Source organism: Schistocerca gregaria, chromosome 9 (genome assembly GCF_023897955.1).
Source record: "Schistocerca gregaria isolate iqSchGreg1 chromosome 9, iqSchGreg1.2, whole genome shotgun sequence".
Taxonomy (NCBI): domain Eukaryota; kingdom Metazoa; phylum Arthropoda; class Insecta; order Orthoptera; family Acrididae; genus Schistocerca; species Schistocerca gregaria.
In genome coordinates, this window is record NC_064928.1 from 187,474,675 (window position 1) to 187,494,922 (window position 20,248).

A 20,248-nucleotide genomic window follows, 5' to 3' on the forward strand; every position below is an offset into this window, starting at 1 on the left:
AACCGCTCGGCCCCTCCGGCCGGCATATCGTACATCCTCGCGAAGTATGCCTCAAACCATTTGCAGTACTCAATCGTAGCGATCTTGGAATGTACACTTTCCACTTTGCAGCCTTCAGAATTCATCCTACGCTGTACCACACAAGCGGCTCGTAGTAAAATTGCGTCCTTTTGGGATATCGTCTCAGTTACGTGACTGGATTTGCGATTTCCTGTCAGAGCGGTCACAGTTCGTAGTAATTCACGGAAAGTCATCGAGTAAAACAGAAGTGCTTTCAGGCGTTCCGCAAGGTAGTGTTATAGGCTCTCTGCTGTTCCTCTTCTATATAAACGATTTGAGAGACAATCTGAGCAGCCGTCTTCGGTTGTTTGCAGATGACGCTGTCGTTTATCGACTAATAAAGTCATCAGAAGATCGAAACAAACTGCAAAACGATTTAGAAAAAATATCTGAATGGTGCGAAAAGTGGCAGTTGACCCTAAATAACGAAAAGTGTGAGGTCATCCACATGAGCACTAAAAGGAACTCGTTAAACTTCGGTTACACGATAAATCCGTCTTATCTAAAAGCCGTAAATTCAAGTAAATACCTAGGTATTACAATTTCGAATAACTTGAATTGGATAGAACACACAGAAAATGTTGTGGGGAAGGCTAACCAAAGGCTGCTTTTTATTGTCAGGACACTTAGAAAATGTGACAGACCTACTAAGGAGACTGCCAACACTACGCTTGTCCGTCCTCTTATAGGATGTTCTTTCTGCGCCCTATACGAGATTGGAATAATAGAGAATAAGCACTTAAATGTGATTTGCAGAGTATCCATGTAGATGTAGATGCAGATGTGGATCCTATGCTTGTTCGGCTTACCCCTCTTTCACATGCACTCTGCTTCACAGATTTTTGAGGTGACCTAGTAAAATGTTGCAACACAGGAGCGCTGGACGCTGGATTTGTTGACGTTTTTGGTCGGACAGACGTTTCCTTACGCACACCCTGAAAAGTAACGTCAGCTTCAAATTTATCACGAATGCGATGTACTTGTTGGTGGCTAAGTTTAGAAAACATTAAGCCATTGCCGTTGTGCCTCCATCATGTTTTCGTACTTCCAGTGACATTTCAATAAGGCCTTGAGTTGTTCAAACAACAAGATCTGTTGAGAAAACAATGGTTCACGCTACCACGCAAAATTGCAACAGTTTGTCATTTTGTTCCAAAGATATTAAGTATCAAAGAGTGTCTATATTTTCCTAGACCCCTCTACGTATAGAGAAATCGACTACAGTACGAACGTATACGGGTGTGTACGGCGAGAGCGCCGGTAAGGCAGGTTCGCGGAGCGTGGGCGGCGCAGTAGCGAACTTTTGGGGCACCCTGTGCGGCGCGGGGCGGCGCGCGACTTGCGGGGCGGCGTGTGGCGGCCGGCGGCGCGCGCCACCTCAATTACTGGCTGGCGGCCGCGCCGAGCGCCGGGCCGGGGCTTCCCCGCCGCGCCGCGCCGGCCTGCAGGCCTGCCAACCCACCCCACCGCCGGCCGCCCTTTTGTGAGCGCGCGCGCCCGGCGCGGCCGGGTGGCGGCCCTGGCTGCGGAGCGGCAGCCCGCCAGCCGCCGGGTTTCAATCACACCCACACCGGCGCGGCGCGCGCGCGCACACACACCCACACACGCACACACACACAGGCGTCGCTTTGACGGCGCCGCTGCTGCTGCCGCTACCGCTGGCGAGACGCCGACGCCCGCCGCAGTGGCAGCAGCCGCCGCTGCGATTCTTTAACAAGGCGCGCCGGAACCAACAGCCAGCGCAGCGCGCAACACACTTCTCTCTTTTTTTTATTTCCACTTTTTTTCCTGTTCCGACGCAGTCAATAACAAATAATTGAATACCCGATTTCAAAACAGCTGGCATACTTTTTAACCTGCGTATCATTTGACGCGTTGCGGGAGATGTATTCCCGCATTCCGCAAAACTCTCGCAGTGGCAATTCTTTCTCGCTTCCTCCACTCTCTTCATTAATTGTGTTGTACTCTAAGGCAGCATACCGCGTTATTTCCTTTGCAATTGAGAAAATACAGGATGTGATCGCCGTTTTACCGATATGTGTGAAATGTGGCCGCTAATTTGCTTACCAAAAGAATGCTTCCCCCATGCCAGCCCCACGATTTCGGAGTAGTGAAGCACTTAACAAATGCATGTCTTCCGCTACCAATTAGCTTCCTATCAGAATATGCCGAAAATAACTCAATAGTAAATAATCATATGTAACCGCTCGCTCGATGGAGGTCCGTTCCCAAGACTGGAAAGTTGCACAGCTTACACCAATATTCAAGAAAGGCAACAGGAGTAATCCACTAAAGTACAGCCGCCGGAGTGGCCGAGCGGTTCTAGGCGCTACAGTCAGGAAACGGGCAACCGCTACGGTCGCAGGTACGAATCCTGCCTCGGGCATGGATGTGTGTGATGCCCTTAGATTAGTTAGTTTTAAGTAGTTCTAAGTTCTAGGCGACTGTTGACCTCAGCAGTTGAGTCCCATAGTGCTCAGAAACATTCATTCTCTAAAGTACAAGCCCGTATCATTAACGTCGATATGCAGTGTTATATCTACTCACATGAATAATTGAGTGCTATCGACAAGAGATTTCAAACTGATTTCGCAATTACGGCTTTTGACAACGAACCTCACAAGCGGATTGTAATCAAACTGCCTGCTTATGGAATATCGTCTCTCATGCGACTGGATTTGCGGTAGAAGGGATTTCTGGTGTGTTGTTGTACGCCCTCTGCTGTTCCTTATCCATATAAATGATTTCGGAGACAAACTAAGCAACCGACTTAAGCTGTTTGGAATAATGCTGTCCTTTATAGTCTATTAAAGCCATCGGAAGATGGCTCAAAATGTTTCACATGTCTCTAAGCACTATGGGACTTAACGTATGAGGCCATCAATCCCCTAGACTTAGAACTACTTAAACCTAACTAAGCTAATCACATCACACACGCCCATGCCCGAGGCAGTATTCGAACCTGCGACTGTAGCAGCAGCGCGGTTCCGGACTGAAGCGCCTAGAACCGCTCGGACACAACGGCCGGCTCATCGCAATATCAAAGCGAACCGAAAAGCGATTTAGATAATACATATGTTTGGAGTGAAAATTGGAAATTGACCATAAATAATGAAAACTGAGAGATCATCGTCATGAATACCAAAAGGAATCCGTTGAACTTCGGTTACACGACGAATCAATCACATCTGAAGGCCGTAGATTCGACTACAGCCTAGTAGTTACAATTACGAACAACTTAAATTGGAAAGAACACATAGAAAATGTTGTGGGGAAGGCGAACCAGAGCCGAAGGCGAACCATAGCCTACGTTTTATTGGCAGAGCACTTGAAATGCAATAGATCTACCAAAGAGACTGCTTGCACTACGCTTGTCCGTCCTGTTTTGGAGTATTGTTGGATCCTTACCAGATAGGGTTACCGGAGAACACCGAGAAAGTACGGAAGAAGTACAGCACGTTTTGAATTACCATTACGGGCGTAATGCAGATTTTGTGATGGAAGTAACTAAAACAAAGGCGTTTTTCGTTCCTGCGGAATTAATCTTCTCACTAAATCTCAGTCACCAACTTTCTTCTCCGAATCAGAAAATATTTTGTTGGCGCTGATCTACATAGGGAGAAACGCTATTCATAATAAAATAAGTGAAATCAAAGCTCGCACGGAAAAATGTAGGTGTTCGTTTTTTTGCCGCGCGCTTTTCGAGACTGGAATAATAGAGAACTAGTGCAAAGGTGGTTCAATGAACCATCTGTGGGACACGTAAGTGTGATTCGGAGGGAAACCATGTATATGTAAATGTAGATATCGGCACACGGGACATTTTTCCATCTCGAAGCTCACGGCAAATACACTGTAATACTTGAACAGGCAGACTATTGTGGGTGGATGTTAATATCTTTATCTCCCTCGTGATTTATTCTTCATGATGCGCACAGTATATGTATATTCTTTTGGAAACAGCAAGTAGCAATAACAAAATAAGAGGAGGCATGGGTTCAAGTCCCGATAGGACAGTGGCACAAATTTTAATTCATTTAATCAGCTTCTATCAATACCGAAAATCTCTTTAGAAACAAATTAGTTCTATCGGCTTCATTCTGACGCGTGCCGTCTTCTTAAGAAGGCTCCTTCTGTGTCAGTAAAATGTGTAATTCAGTACTTTAAAATGATGCAGTCCGCCTTACCCTTACCCCTGCCCCACGTGAAAAGCCATTTGTAAGTCTCGCTCATAGGGGAAAATTCCATGATTTTTCAGGTAATGAATTAAATGCTATTAAAAAGACTGTTAAAATGCGAAATGCTTTTTGGTGAATAAATTTAAAAAAATCCTTTGCAGCATGAAAAAACGTGTTTTCTTCGAAATTACTGCAATTTACACACACCTGCTGTGAGAAATGGCCACCACAAGGAACTGGATATACAAGGTGTCCGACGGACGGGTAGCGGCTGTCTTGAGGAAGAAATCGAGGATAGGAACCCGTGTCGGAAACGTCATCCGATGACGCTACATAGCGTCGAAGTTATAGGCGCAGGCGCCTGCAATTGCGCCGCCCCTTTGGCAGCAAATGTGACATTGTACGCTGACGAACCGTAGCGGAACATCTCGCAATGTCGTTTGTTATTCAGTAATCCCGACTGATTGCCATGATAGCAGCTATATATAAATGACAGTAATTGCCAAGAACATTTTTACGCACGCTGCAAATGGATTTTTTTAAATGTATTCACCGAAACGCACTTCATTTTATTAACAAGGCAGCTTGAAAAACTATGAAGCCATGAATTAAGTGGACTGAAGAAAGGAAATTAGCTCACAGAAAGAGAATGAGGGCCATATGGAAAATTAGGAAAACGAATATACAATCACTGCGTCACCCAACAGAGATGGTACGCAAATTTATATACACTGAAGAGCCAAAGAAACTGGAACACCTTCCTAATATCGTGTAGGACACTCACGAGCACGCACAAGTGCCGCAACACGACATGGCATGGCCTCGACTAATGTCTGAAGTAGTTCTGGAGGGAACTGACACCATGAATCCTGCAGGGCTGTCCATAAATTCGTAAGATTACGAGGGGGTGGATATCTCTTCTGAACAGCACGTTTTAAGGTATCCCAGATATGCTCAATAATGTTCATGTCTAGGGAGTTTGGTGGCCAGCGGAAGAGCAAACACTCAGAAGAGTGTTCGTGGAGGCACTCTGTAGCAATTCTGGATGTGTGGGTGTCGCATTGTCCTGCTGGAATTGCCCAGGTCGGTCGGAATGCACAATGGACATGAATGGATGCAGGTGATCAGACAGGATGCTTATCTAAGTGTCACCGGTCAGAGGTGTATGTAGGCATATCAGGGATCCCTTATCACTCCAACTGCACACACCAATACCATTACAGAGCCTCCACCAGCTTTAATAGTCCCCTGCTAACATGCAGGGTCCATGCATTCATGAGGTTGTCTCTATACCCGTACACGTCCATCCGCTCGACACAATTTGAAACAAGACTCGTCCGAGCAGGCAACATGTTTCCAGTCATCAACAGTCCAATGTCGGTGAACGTGGTGTTATGGTCGGCGCACGAGCGATGCGACACAGCATCTCCGAGGTAGCGATGAAATGGAGTTTTCGCGTACTACCATTTCACGACTGTACCGTGAACATCAGGAATTCGGTAAAACATCAAATCTCCGACGTTGCTGTGGCCGAAAAAGATCAGGATCAACGACAACTGAAGAGACTCCTTGACAGAAGTGCAATTCTCCCGTAAATTGCTGCAGATTTCAATGCTGGGCAATCAACAACTGTCAGAGAGGGAACCATTCAACGAAACATCATCGATATGGGATTTCGGAGCCGAAGGCCTACTCGTGTACCCATGATGACTACACGACACTAAGCTTCACGCCTCGCCTTGGCCGGTCAACACCGACATTGGACTCTTGATGACTGGAAACATGTTGCCTGGTCGAACGAGTCTCCTTTCAAATTGTATCGAGTGGATGGACGTGTACGGGTATGAAGACAACTTCATGAATTCACAGACCCTTCATGTCAACAGGGGATTGTTCAAGCTGTTGGAGGCTCTGTATTGGTGTGGAGCGTGTGCAGTTGGAGTGACACATATAGATACGACTCTGATAGGTGACACGTACGTAAGCGCCCTGTATGAACACCTGTAACAATTCACGTGAATTGTGCATTCAGACGGACGAGGGCAATTCCAGCAGGTTAATGTGACACCCCACACTACAGAGTGGCTCCAAGAACGCTCTTCTGAGTTTAAACACTTTCGCTGGTCAAACTCCCCAGACATGAACATTATTGAACAAATCAGGGATGCCTTGCAACGTGCTGTTCAGAAGTGATCTCCACTCTTTGTACTCTTAAGGATTTATGAACAGCCCTGCAGGATTCATGGTGTCAGTTTTCTCTAGCACTACTTCAGACATTAGTCGAGTCAATGCCACGTCGTGCTGCGGCACTTCTGCGTGTTCGCGGGGGCCGTACACGATGTTAGGCAGGTGCACCAGTTTCTTTGGCTCTTCAGAGTAAAACTAAACACAGAGTCAAGGATCTTGATCACTACTCGTGCAGTGCGCTCATTGGTCTTAGTACCAGTGCAAGAGAGGTGAATTATTTACAAAAGCAGAAAACAAATGAGAAGCTTATGACACTACACAACATGATTTTTGAAGTTTACGAAATTTTCCATGTTTCTGAACGTCTTTTTTGAGTTACATTCAGATCTCGTATTAGCTTTTTCCAATAGGTACAATTTTTTATATACATGTTTCGGTGAGTTTGACAACGTGCCGTCATCCACGAACTAATTTCGACCTGAAGTATCCACCTTAAATTATTCATGATTATGCACTTAGTATTTTAAAGAACATTATGGCATGCATATTTGAATGCAGTCGTTTCTACATCTACATAAGTGCTCTGTAATTCACACTTAACTATCAGGCAGAGCGTCCTTCGAACCACTTTCACACTATTTCTCTACCGTTCCACTCTCTAACAGTGCGTGGTCAAAATGAACATTTAAATAATACGTTTGTTTTCGTAGCCATCTTCCGCAGCAGCTATTAACATCTGTTCTTTTTAATTGGATTACAGTCAGCTCAAGATAGATAACCTATAATAACAGATGACACGTAAATCTTTCCTCACGAGCTCTGATTTCTCTTATTTTATTACGATAATCATTTCTCCTTTTGTAGGATGGCGAAGATATAATATGAATATGTTCACATTCAGAGGAGAGAGTTGGTGACTGAAATTTTGTGAAAAGATCTCGGCCGCAACGCAAAACGGCTTTGTTTTAACGATTGTCACACCAACTCGCTTAAAATATTCGTGACACTTGCGCCACAATTTTGCGATAATACAAAACAGGCTGCCCTTAGTCAGTCCTGTCTGGTAAGGATCCAATACTGTACGGAAATACTCTCGCAGAGGACGAACAGACGCGCTGCACGTAGTGTCTTTAGCAGATCTGTTATATTTTCTTAGCGTTTTGCCAATAAAACGCAGTCTTTGGTTCGCCTTCGTAGAGGGAGACCAAGAAATGGATACACTAAGCAGATTCAGAAGGATGTAGGTTGCAGTAGGTACTGGGAGATGAAGGAGCTTGCACAGGATAGAGTAGCATAGAGAGTACATCAAACCAGTCTCAGGACTGAAGACCACAACTACAACAACGTTAATTTTAAAATCAAATATTATAATGGTTTGTCAAAGTCATAATAACTAGTAACAATGGATTATTGTCTCTGTCTTACTAGTGTGCAATATTTTGGATATAAGCATTTTGGTACCAATTTTAGTGATCTTTTTGTCTCCCTCCTCTTCAACTTCAGTGACTTTATTAATGAGTGTAATAATTTTTGTACATTTTTGCCGTTAACTACCAGTTGTTCAATTTGACTGCTATTGAAGTGAACAAAATTGCCACAAGTATGTGTTAACAGTGCTGACAGATTTTGCTATGCATGTGGAGAAGTGACACTTGCTTCACAAATACAGCAAATATCTCAATTGGTTAAAAAAGCTTACAGTTGTTATTTTGGGTGCAAAGTAGGTGATTAGGATAAACCCTGAGCTCCATCTGTGATCTGCAACACTTGTGCCAGCAACCTCAGCAATTGGATGCATAGGAAAGTTCATTCAATGACCTTTGCAGCACCCATGATCTGGCGTGAGTCAACGAACCATGTCAGTGACTGCTACTTTTGTGTGGTTCCTCCTATCAAGAAGGGAGTATCTAAGAAGAAGAAGCGGACATGATCTATCCTAACATCCCATCTTCTATACGTCCAGTTCTACATGGAGAAGGGTTGTCAATACCTGAACCACAGACAGAGTACGCGATTACTTCTGATGGGGATTCTGAATGTCCTGAACCATGTACATCACAAGATCCAGAGTTTCTTCCAAATATATCATCAACTGATGAGCCACAAAAATTGTATCAAAAAGATTAGAGATTTGGAGCTCTCTACAGCTAAGGCTGAGATTTTAGCATCAAGAATGCAGCAGCGCAATTTTCTGGAAAGCAATGTAAATGTTTCAGTCTACTGCAAAGAGAGCAACAACTCACTCCTTTTTTTTAACATGCAAAATAGTCTTGTGGCATGTGTAGACTAAATGGTCTAGTGAAGGCTCTCAGAATTAATTACAACTCTGATGAGTGGAGACTCTTTATTGATTCGTCAAAGTTGAGCTCAAAAGCAGTGCTTTTACATATTGCTAATGAGCTTTCTTCTGTTGCAGTTGGTCATAGTGTGCATATGAAAAAGTCATATCAAAACATGAAAATTTTACTAGAAGCCATCAAGTATGATGACTCTCAATGGCAGATTTGTGGTGACCTGAAAGTGGTTGCGCTGGTATTAGGAATGCAGTTAGGGAATACTAAATATTGCAGCTTTCTCTGTGCGAGGTATAGCCGAGCTCCTGCAGCTCAAAATGAGTGGCCCCTCAGAAAACCTCTTCAACCAGGTATAAAGAACATTAAGAGTGAACCTCTAGTAGACCCTACAAAGATTCTGCTCCCGCCCTTGCAAATCAAGTTGGGTCTCATGAAAAACTTTGTTAAGGGAATGAACAAAGATGGCGACGCGTTTAAGTACTTAAGGCAAAAAATCCATTACTTAAGTGATGCCAAAGTAAAGGAGGACATATTTGTAGGCCCGCAGATTCGAGAGCTTTTTGGAGACAATTCTTTTGATGGAATCATACAAGATGTGAGAAGCGTGCATGGGAATGTTTTAAGACAGTCTGTTTACAGTTCTGAGGAAACGAACGAGCAATAAATTACAAGAAGATTGTAGATAACATGTTATCATCTTATGACAAACTTGGTTGCAACATGTCACTGAAAATGCATTTCTTACACAGTCATCTTGACTTGTTTCCCAAATATTGTGGTGGAGTAAGTGATGAACATGGGGAGCGACTTCATGAAGATATTGCCGCATTTGAGAAGAGGTATGCCCGAAAGTGGGGCCCTACTATTTTAGCAGATTACTGCTGGACTGTCGTAAGGGATGTTCCCGAGCATGTGTATAAAGGTCAAGCCAAGTGAAAAGGGTCACCTTCTGAATTTATCTCTGAAGAAAATATGTAACTGTATGTACTGTACATATGGATATTTAACATTTGTAATCGTTTATATACATTTGTGACCAGTCAATTTACATATTTTCGTTTGTGCTTTGTATACTGTACTTTGTACCAGAACTATGTAAAGTTCTGGTACAAAGTAGACTTCCAAAGTAATTTCATTCATGTAATATTATCTTCATTTTTTCTTAATATTTTAATTTTGTACTCCCAGAATGACACTGAAATTTATCAATTCATAACACATAACATAACTGAAGTAATTCTCAATTAAAATTTTGTTATGGTGACTCTTGGAACATGAACGCATCTTTAGTTAATGAGTTATTTATACAAAAATGTAGATTACTTTTTTAAAAAGACTAGAGCTAAATATTTTTAATAAGATGATGATTTTGTATCATTTTGTACTGAAATAAACATAACTAACTGAAAATCATTCAGTTTACACACTTTGACTTCCAATTTGTTGTTCAGTGTTATAGTTGTTCCTAATGGTAGTTTGTAGGTACTTAGTTGAATTGACAGCTTTTAAATTTGTGTGATTTAGAGCGTAACCGAAATTTAATGGATTACTTTGGTACTCTTGTGGATGACCTCACATTTTTCCTCGTTCAGAGACAATTGCCACTTTTTGAACCATACAGATATCTTGTCTAAGTCATTTTGCAATAGGTTTTGATCTTCTGATGACTTTAGTAGCCTAAGAAGGCTCCTTACATGTCTCCTAAATCATTACATAGATCAGAAATCCTATAATACTTCCTTTGTGACGATTTTTCCGTCGATTACTACGAACTGTGACCTTTCTGACAGGAAATCACGAATCCAGTCGTGCAACTGGTGCGGTATCGCACAGGCACGCAATTTGATCAGCAGTCTCTTGTGTGCAATAGTGTCAATAGCATCCTGGAAATCTACAAATATGGAATCAATTTGAGATCGCCTGCCAACAGCCTCCATTACATCATACGAATAAATGGACCGTTACCTTCTAGGCAATTCATAATGATCGAACACAGTGTACGTTTCAAAATCCTATTGGATATCGGCGGCAATGATAAGGTTCTGTAATTCAGCGAATTACTCCTACTTGCTACCTTGAGTATTGGTGTGACCTGTGCAACTAACCAGGTTTTTTGGTACAGATGTTTCATCGAGAGAGCTGTTGTATGTGATTGCTGAGTATGGGGCTAATGTATCGTCATGCTCTGAAAGGAACCTAACTGGTATACTGTCTGGACTGGAAGACTTGCTTTTATTATATAACTGAAGCTGCTTCACTGCACAGAGGATCTGTAGTTCTAAGTTACTCAGGTTGGCAATTATTCGTGATTCGATTTCTATAATATTTACTTCGTGTTATTGCGAGAAGGAATTTCGGAAAACTGTGTTTAAAACTCCGCTTTAGTGGCGCCATCATCGCTGACATTACCACTGGTATCGTGCAGTGGAGGTATTGATTCTGTCTTGCCACTAGTCAGTGGACAGTTGGGAGTGAGAGTCTCACGGGAAGCGTGCAAGGGATAAGTCCCTCTTCATCTGTGTCCTCGGTGGCTCAAATGGAAAGAGCGTCTGCCATGTAAGCAGGAGATCCCGGGTTCGAGTCCCGGTCGGGGCACACATTTTCAGCTGTCCACATCGAGGTATGTCAACAACACCTGTCGGCAGCTGAGATTTTCAGTTAGTCACCATTTATTCCAGGGAAAGCTGCACGGTCATCAACAGTAACCGTTCTTTCGAGAACAAGTTTTTGTCTTCGTATAGAAAAATACTTGTTGTGACCGAGAACAAACAAATACAGAAAAATACTGGTGTTAACCTGTTGGTTTGTTCCCATCCCTACCGTGCCAGTGTGGCGTTCTCCCCACTCTCAAACTAAACCCGTGGCGAAATGCGCCGCTCTTCTTTGTATCTTGTTCCCGTGTTTCGGTAACGGCCAGGGCCCTTCCCGGGATCGGGTGACGGGCTGTCGCCACACGCACCAGCCGTGAAGAGAAGCGTCGCCTCCCACTGGGAGGGTCGGCCCAGCACCAGGTGGGCTACGCCGCCCGCGCACATCTCCCCGCGCTTTTTCCCGGCCAGAGCCGGAGGGTGGTTTTTATTTTGGGATTTGGAGCGCGCCGCCCCTATCTGGCCCGTCCCTTCGCTGCCCTCCCCTCCCCGCAGAATTAATTCGCGCTGCCTACACACCCTCTCCCTCCCTGGACCGCCCCCTCCCCATTCCGCTCTTGGCAGCCGACGCCAGCCGGACCAGCCGAGAGACCGGGAGGCCACCTCCTCCCTGCCACGGCGGGTCTCCTCAGTCCCAGTCGGCCTTTCCTTTTGTTTTCCCCCGAGTCTTCGTCCCCTTCTCGCTCCTCCTCTACCCCCTGGCTTCGCTCGTACAACCTCCTTCCCACACCGATCCACACACACACACACACACATAGAAAATATCGCGAGTCCCTATTTTTTGTGATCTTTCCCCAGAGTTTGATTGCGTTGGTTATTTTACTCTTCCCGAAAATCTTAAGTTATACACGGGGTGAATCAACGCACACCGCAAATACTGCGGAAATCGAAAAGTGCTAGCCATGCGTAGTTCTCACAGAACTGATTCGTAGCCAGAGGCTCGCCTTCTTAGCCAATCAAGACTGTACAATACTGGCCATTAAAATTGCTACACCACGAAGATGACGCGAAATTTAACCAACAGGAAGAAGATGCTGTGATATGCAAATGATTAGCTTTTCAGAGCATTCACACAAGGCTGGCGCCGGTGGCGACAGCTACAACGTGCTGATTTGAGGAAAGTTTCCAACCGATTTCTCATAAACAGCATTTGACCGGCGTTGCCTTGTGAAACGTTGCTGTGATACCTCGTGTAAGGAGGAGAAATGCGTACCATCGCTTTTCCGGCTTTGACAAAGGTCGGATTGTAGCCAATAGCGATTGCGATTTATCGTATCGCCACATTGCTGCTCGCGTTGGTCGAGATCCAATGACTGTTAGCAGGATATGGAATCGGTGGGTTCAGGAGGGTAATACGGAACGCCGTGGTGGATCCCAACGGCCTCGTATCACTAGCAGTCGAGATGAGAGGCATCTTAACCGCATGGCTGTAACGGATCGTGCAGCCGTGTCTCGATCCCTGAGTCAACAGATAGGGACGTTTGCAAGACAACAACCATCTGCACGAACAGTTCGACGACGTTTGCTGCAGCATAGACTATCAGCTCAGAGACCATGGCTGCGGTTACCCTTGACGCTGCATCACAGACAAGAGCGCCTGCGATAGTGTACTCAACGACGAACCTGGGTGCACGAATGGCAAAACGTCATTTTTTCGGAAGCATCCAGGTTCTGTTTATAGCGTCATGATGGTCGCATCCGTGTTTGGCGACATCGCGGTGATCACACGTTAGAAGCGTGTATTCGTCATCGCCATACTGGCGTATCACCTGGCGTGATGCCATTGGTTACACGTCTCTGTCACCTCTTGTTCGCATTAACGGCACTTTGAACAATGGACATTACATTTCAGATGTGTTACGACACGTGTCTCTACCCTCCATTCGATCCCTGCGAAACCTACATTTCAGCAGTATAATACACGATCTCGTGTTGCAGGTCCTGTACGGGTGTTTCTGGATACAGAAAATGTTCGACTGCTACCCTGGCCAGCACGTTTTCCAGATCTCTCACCAACTGAAAACGTCTGGTGAATGGTGGCCGAGCAACTGGCTCGTCACAATACGCCAGTCACTACTCTTGATGAACTGTGGTATCGTGCTGGAGCTGCATGGGCAGCTGTACCTCTACACGCCATCCAAGCTCTGTTTAACTCAATGCTCAGGTGTATCAAGGCCGTTATTACGGCCAGAGGTGGTTGTTCTGGGTACTGATTGCTCAGGATCTATGCACACAAATTGCGTGAAAATGTAATCACATGTCAGTTCTAGTAAAATATATTTGTCCAATGAATACCCGTTTATGATCTGCATTTCTTCTTGGTGTAGTAATTTTCATGGCCACTAGTGTACCTTCCCTCTCAGTTGTTTCTCTCTCCATCAAGAGCTGCATGAAAACTATTATGTGAAGCGTGTTAACTTCAATGGGCAATAAAACAGGATATTACAGATGTATCATGATCTCGTTTAATGATAAGCCAGATTTAGCAATCATAGCCAGATAAACCGCCGAAATATACACTATTGGTTTGATGAGAAGCCCCATTGGCTTCATCATGTGGAACATCTCAGCGTCCATGAAATGCAAACGTGTGGTGTGCGATAATGAACCATCAGCTTATAGGCCCATTTTTTTTAGATGGAACAATGAACGCGCTCAAGTATCGCAGCCTCCTAACAGACCATCTTCCACACATACTGGTGGACGTTCCTCTGCAGAGTAGGAGGAATCTGTGGTAGCAACGTGACGGCTGTCCAGCCCTTACTCCACAAAGTACTACATGAACTGTTTCCAGATTGTTGGAGTGGACGCAGACGACGTGTACCTTGGCCAGACCATTTCTAAGATTTGACACCTGCTGACTTTTTTCTCTGGGGAAAGTTGAAAGACGGTATCTACAATGTCATACCAATTACAACATGATATACATTGACGTATTACTGCACCCTGCTTGGACATTTCCTCTGAAATGGTAGCAAATGTACTGCAGTCATTTCATATCAGGCTGGAAACTTGTCGCCATGGCCTGTGGTAATTCTGAACACAACCTGTCATGGTCAGAATCGACCCAACTGGTGTACGCGCTTGTGTTGTTCTTTAGTCTGTGCTACCACAGGTATTGTACAAGTATTGCTGTGGGAACTTTTCAACAAACGAAAATGGTTCAAATGGCTCTGAGCACTATGGGACTTAACATCTGAGGTCATCAGTCCCCTAGACTTTGAACCACTTAAAGCTAACTAACCTAAGGACATCACACACATCCATGCCCGAGGCATGATTCGAACCTGCGACCGTAGCAGCAGCGCGGTTCCGGACTGAAGCGCCTAGAACCGCTCAGCCACAACGGCCGGCTCAGCATACGATATCTCGTAAATGACTCACACTATAATATAATCCCAAGATTACTAACATTTTAATTTACCCTAATTTTAGTCTCTTAATGCCAACAGGTTTTGTTCCATTTAGAAACTGTGTGTTTGTACAAAAATACACTTCTTAAGTGTTAATCTGTTGACTGGCTAATATTACGAGACCCTGACTACCAATTCATTCTATGAAAACCGTACATCAAGAGCACTTTCCATTTCTGCAATGTTTGTGGTGCAATTTGTAGGCAAGTCTACCTGTATAAATTGTACACAAATCGGTTTGATTAGTATTTAACAAGCAAGAAGCAAAACGTTGTGCTGAGTAATTCAAACAAGGCTGCAAATTGGGGAAATTTTAGTGACTATGGAGAAATGAGGAGGGAGCCCAACTACATTCAATTTTTGGTCCACTCCTATTCCTTATGTACGTAAATGGCCATACACTAAACACTCTTCAAACGAAAATGGTATTTCTGCACATGATGCTAGTGCTACAACAAATCCTGTAAGAGAAAAAGCAACAGAAGTGATTCTTGATGCGATTCAACAAAGAATTACTTAGAGCGTCTCTGAAAATGGATGCTCCTCAAATTAGGGTAAAACACGCTGTACACCATGTCATACAAACAATTCAGGCAATACATGAACAAGAGTTAGTAAACATGGTAGAATGATCCAAATGTTCGGTTGCAAAGGAGAGTGTTGTGCCTCAGAACACTTTTCGGAATAGAAGCCGTGTGATACAAATTTAATATATTTTCTTATTCCTTTTTTATGTACTGCATATATGTTCCTGGAATTACAGAAATTATTCCTAAAAAGTAAGGGTTTTGCAAACGTGTAATACTTCCAACATACACACTCATGTACCTAGGAACAAATGTTCTATCCAAATTTAAAACTGTAGCAATCGAGAAAATCTTATCAGTATTGCATTTAATGGTTTATGATATTATTACTCTGCCACACACTAAGAATCAGTAAGGAAAATCTAGTCAGGAAGAAATGATCCACATGAGTTCCAAAAGAAATCCGTTGGAATTCGATTACTCGATAAATAGTACAATTCTCAAGGCTGTCAATTCAACTAAGTACCTGGGTGTTAAAATTACAAACAACTTCAGTTGGAAGGACCACATAGATAATATTGTCGGGAAGGCGAGCCAAAGGTTGCGTTTCATTGGCAGGACACTTAGAAGATGCAACAAGTCCACTAAAGAGACAGCTTACACTACACTCGTTCGTCCTCTGTTAGAATATTGCTGCGCGGTGTGGGATCCTTACCAGGTGGGATTGACGGAGGACATCGAAAGCGTGCAAAAAAGGGCAGCTCGTTTTGTATTATCACATAATAGGGGAGAGAGTGTGGCACATATGATACGCGAGTTGGGATGGAAGTCATTAAAGCAAACACGGTTTTCGTCGCGGCGGGATCTATTTACGAAATTTTTGTCACCAACTTTCTCTTCCGAATGCGAAAATATTTTGTTAAGCCCAACCTACATAGGTAGGAATGATCATCAAAATAAAATAAGAGAAATCAGAGCTCTAACAGAAAGGTTTAGGTGTTCGTTTTTCCCGCTCGCTGTTCGGGAGTGGAATAGTAGAGAGATAGTATGATTGTGGTTCGATGAACCCTCTGCCAAGCACTTAAATGTGAATTGCAGAGTAGTCATGTAGATGTAGATGTAGATGAAATATTATTAAAAACCAGTTACAAGCTAAACACATTTTGAAGTAGAAGCTGTTGGCAATTACTACAAATTTCCATTTTCAAAGTGGGGAAAATTATTAAGACATTAAAGAACCTCAGTTTATCTGCTAAAGTCACGTGTCCCTTGGCACACGATTTTCTCCTGTTTGCAGATACAAGATGGTTCACCACCGACGAAGTATTGCTTTGCTGTCCACAAGTCGTGCAAGTAGTTTTAAAAATATACAGAACTAGCTTAGTGACTGTTGCTTCGCTTGTGTGGACTGTATGACTAACAGTGATTTTTTTTGTGTTTATTTAATCGAATTTTTATGTCGTTCACAAATTGCAATACCTTCTAAGCTTTTCACACTAATTAAGGCCGTATGAGCATTGTCTGTTCCGAATGCACTTTTGACCAAAAAGCGATTCTGGTACCTGGAGTCCTAGTTTTTGTTAATCATGCCTTTTCCGTTCTTGTGGAGACATTCCCATATTAACTTTCATCCCCCAACAAATATTTATTCACATCTAATCAAGAAGTAAAATACTAATTTTTAAAAATATACCTTTAAAATTTTTTAATGTTGCGAAACATTTTCTTAAAAATTTTCATCCCTTATTGCACTCCATTAGGGATTGAACTTCCAGAAAAAATAAACACATTTTTTTAAAATTTCTAACCGAGAAATCAAATACCAGTTGCCATTGCTGTAGCCTTAAAAAACCTTTAGTAGTTAGTTAGAAGTATTTATTTACAAAAAAACTTTCACCCACTATTTTATCCCCTTAGTGGTTGAATATCCAAAAATGCTGAAACACATAATTTTTTTTTATTTCTGACTGAGAAACCAACTACCAGTTTTCGTAGACCAAAAACACTGAAACACGCATTTTTTATTTGTAGCCGAGTAGTCAATTAGCAATTTTCATAGATGAAGCTATAAAAATACTTTAGTAGTTCTTTAATAATGATATATTTTCAAAAAAAGCTTTCACCCCCATAGTATTAAATTTCCATAAATGCTGGAACATGTATTTCTTTATTTCTGACTGAGAAATCATATGGCAATTTTCGTAGTGGCCTTAATAGCGGCCGGCCCTGGTGGTCTAGCGGTTCTAGGCGCTCAGTCAGGAACCGTGCGACTGCTACGGTCGCAGGTTCGAATCCTGCCTCGGGCATGGATGTGTGTGATGTCCTTAGGTTAGTTAGGTTTAATTAGTTCTAAGTTCTAGGGGACTGATGACCACAGATGTTGAGTGCCATAGTGCTCAGAGCCATCTGAACCATTTTTTTGAACCTTAATAGCGACATAAAAAAATTCATCCCCCATTTCACATCATTAGGGCTGGAATTTCGAAAAATCCATTCTTAAACGACGACTGTAGTGTTTTATCGTCGCCTTCTCCATGAGTCACGAAATTGCCTTTTATACATAAAAAATTTTACTCATCATAAAAATTTATACCTGAAGAATTAACAACATCCTTAAAATATATTTAACATATTATACACCACTTAAATGAGAAGAAATCGAAATATTTACAAACGCTGCACGAAACACAACCTCACGTCTATCAAGAACAAAATCTGCAGAAAATGGCGAAATCTGCTTATGGCGGTTTTTAATGTGCCTCGCTTCATGAGACTCTAAATTCTGTTGCTAGATTTAAATACAGCAAAAAAGTACGGTGTTTCAAGGTATACTATCCTCCTAGTACAACATCCTCCCGTACACACTGGTGAAAACATGAACTGGAAGAAACATCTGATCTCATCAATTATAAATGATTTGTGAAAAAGCCTGTGACTGTGAAAAGGATGGGGTTGTTTATAAATAACGTTTTTGTTACCAGTCACGATCTTCTTTTACGGCGCGTTTCACGAAATGACTCCCATTTTCAAGTGCGTTTTTCTATGTGTACTATGTCATATTTTTATAATGTTTTCGACGTGTGAGGTTCTGGATTATCATGTTGTTTTTACTGGAATACATAAAAACGTGTACTTTCTTTTTGATCATCGATCTCCATGTTTAGTTAGTACTGAAATTTGGAAGGAACTGTACTTACAGTTTTCTTGTGGTCAATTTCTGTAGAGTCTCACACAAATTAAACATCGCACACAATTTTCTGTGCACAGTATACACTGAGAATAACAAACGTAAATAAACAAACAGTTGCAAAGATGTTTTTTAATGCAGTAGACAGAGATAATGATACAGACCTTCCACAGAGTATGATATACTTCTGTACAGTGGATATTTATCTGAATAATCTGGATTATAATTTGCTCATATCTATTTACAATCATGCTTATTTCTGTGTGTCACCGTCTTTATTTAAGTATACTGTCGAAGCATCTGAAGAAATTGTCTGATTCTCTTTCAAGTTTTTCATTTCATATTTTATTTCCGTAGTTTTTGAAATATGGATATATCTCAAGTTCTTCTAACAGATCCATTTAATGCCCTTTAGTTAGTCAGTAGAATACTCCGACTTTTTTCACTGTTTTTCCAAACCCATGTCTAGTATTGCATATGTGTGTGGCTACTGCTGATGATGTGTGTGTAGGCATACATTTCCTCACTACACCTGCCATTGATATCTAGGCCTGTTTGTCATAGGTAAAACATGGGGTTCTCCTCGCCTGTTACGCTGTATATTCCAGTGTGTGAGAATGGGTCATGATTACACTTTGCGATATGTATTAGTTTTTGTCGTAGTTTATTAGACGTAGAAAATCAGATTTTTACTTGGTGGTTTTTATAAAAATATTTGAAATCTTCTGTGATATGTTGCCAATGCATAGGAGGTTGCATAAAGATTTGTTGTTGCCTTTTTTCTGTGGCGTGGTTTGTGTCAGGGTCTTTCTTCACTTTGTTCAGTACTGTGCCAACTATGGATCAGTATAATCATCGGCAACTGCAACCCGTTCCACTTTTTGTATTTCCTGTTGCTTGTTTTCTTTTTTCAAAGGTATTTTACTTCCAAGTATATTACTGATCTGAATGATTTCTATTAATGGATGTTTTGGTGACATGAGGTTGCAAGAACTGTGGTGGCGGTCACTGTACTTTTCCTTTAAATTTTGAATGTGTATGTGTTGTGTCTTGTAATACTTAGGTCCACATAACTGATGCTTTTGTCTTGTTCACGTTCGACTGCAAATGTAATTTTCTGATGTAACCAGTGAAGCAATGTAGAATGTCTGTTACGTCTTTGACATCACTTTGCATTGGCAACAGTGTGTCATGATAGTATCTCCTATAAAATTCAAGACAGGCACAGCCATAGTTTTGCAGAACTTTGAGTTCTTTTCCTTGTCTTGTTCTTCAAGTTTTGATTTATAGTTCCCCAAATGTGATAAAATATCATGATTTTATTCCGTATATCATTATCGCTATTTAAATTAGTGTCGCACTCTAACTTAAAACTGAAGACTTGTACAGGGCCTTGTCTTTAATAACAATTTTGGTCTGATTGCGTGTTTTCCGTAGTGAACCATAACTTCAGTTTCAGTTGTGGATATTTTCAGATTAAGCATTGCCTACTTATCTGACATATTCAATACACCGAATGTTGCATGTTTGCTTTCTTCTTCTATATGAAGACTGTACCACCTGCATATAGCACAGTCTTCAGATGGTATGTTCCCTTCGGTTATATACCTTTGTGTACTTCCTTTTCCAAGATTCTTATGAAAACTTGACGTCGACAAGCTACATCCTTCCCTGTAGCCTTGATTTATTTTTATCTTTTCGGCTTTGGAGCTATCTGTGTTTCGTTATTTTTTTTGGAATTTTCATATAAGTTT

The 20,248-nt window shown here is 42.2% G+C and overlaps 1 protein-coding gene and 1 non-coding gene across 2 annotated transcripts in view; one reads left to right on the top strand and one right to left on the bottom strand.

The window, feature by feature from the left end:
• The window catches only part of LOC126291496 (transcription factor HES-1-like), a 387,022-nt gene that overhangs the window by 59,725 nt on the left and 307,049 nt on the right, over positions 1 to 20,248 (bottom strand). The gene's annotated exons all lie outside the window — the stretch shown is intronic.
• Positions 11,241 to 11,314, top strand: Trnat-ugu (transfer RNA threonine (anticodon UGU)). The gene has a single exon. It is a non-coding gene; the product is annotated as a tRNA-Thr (tRNA).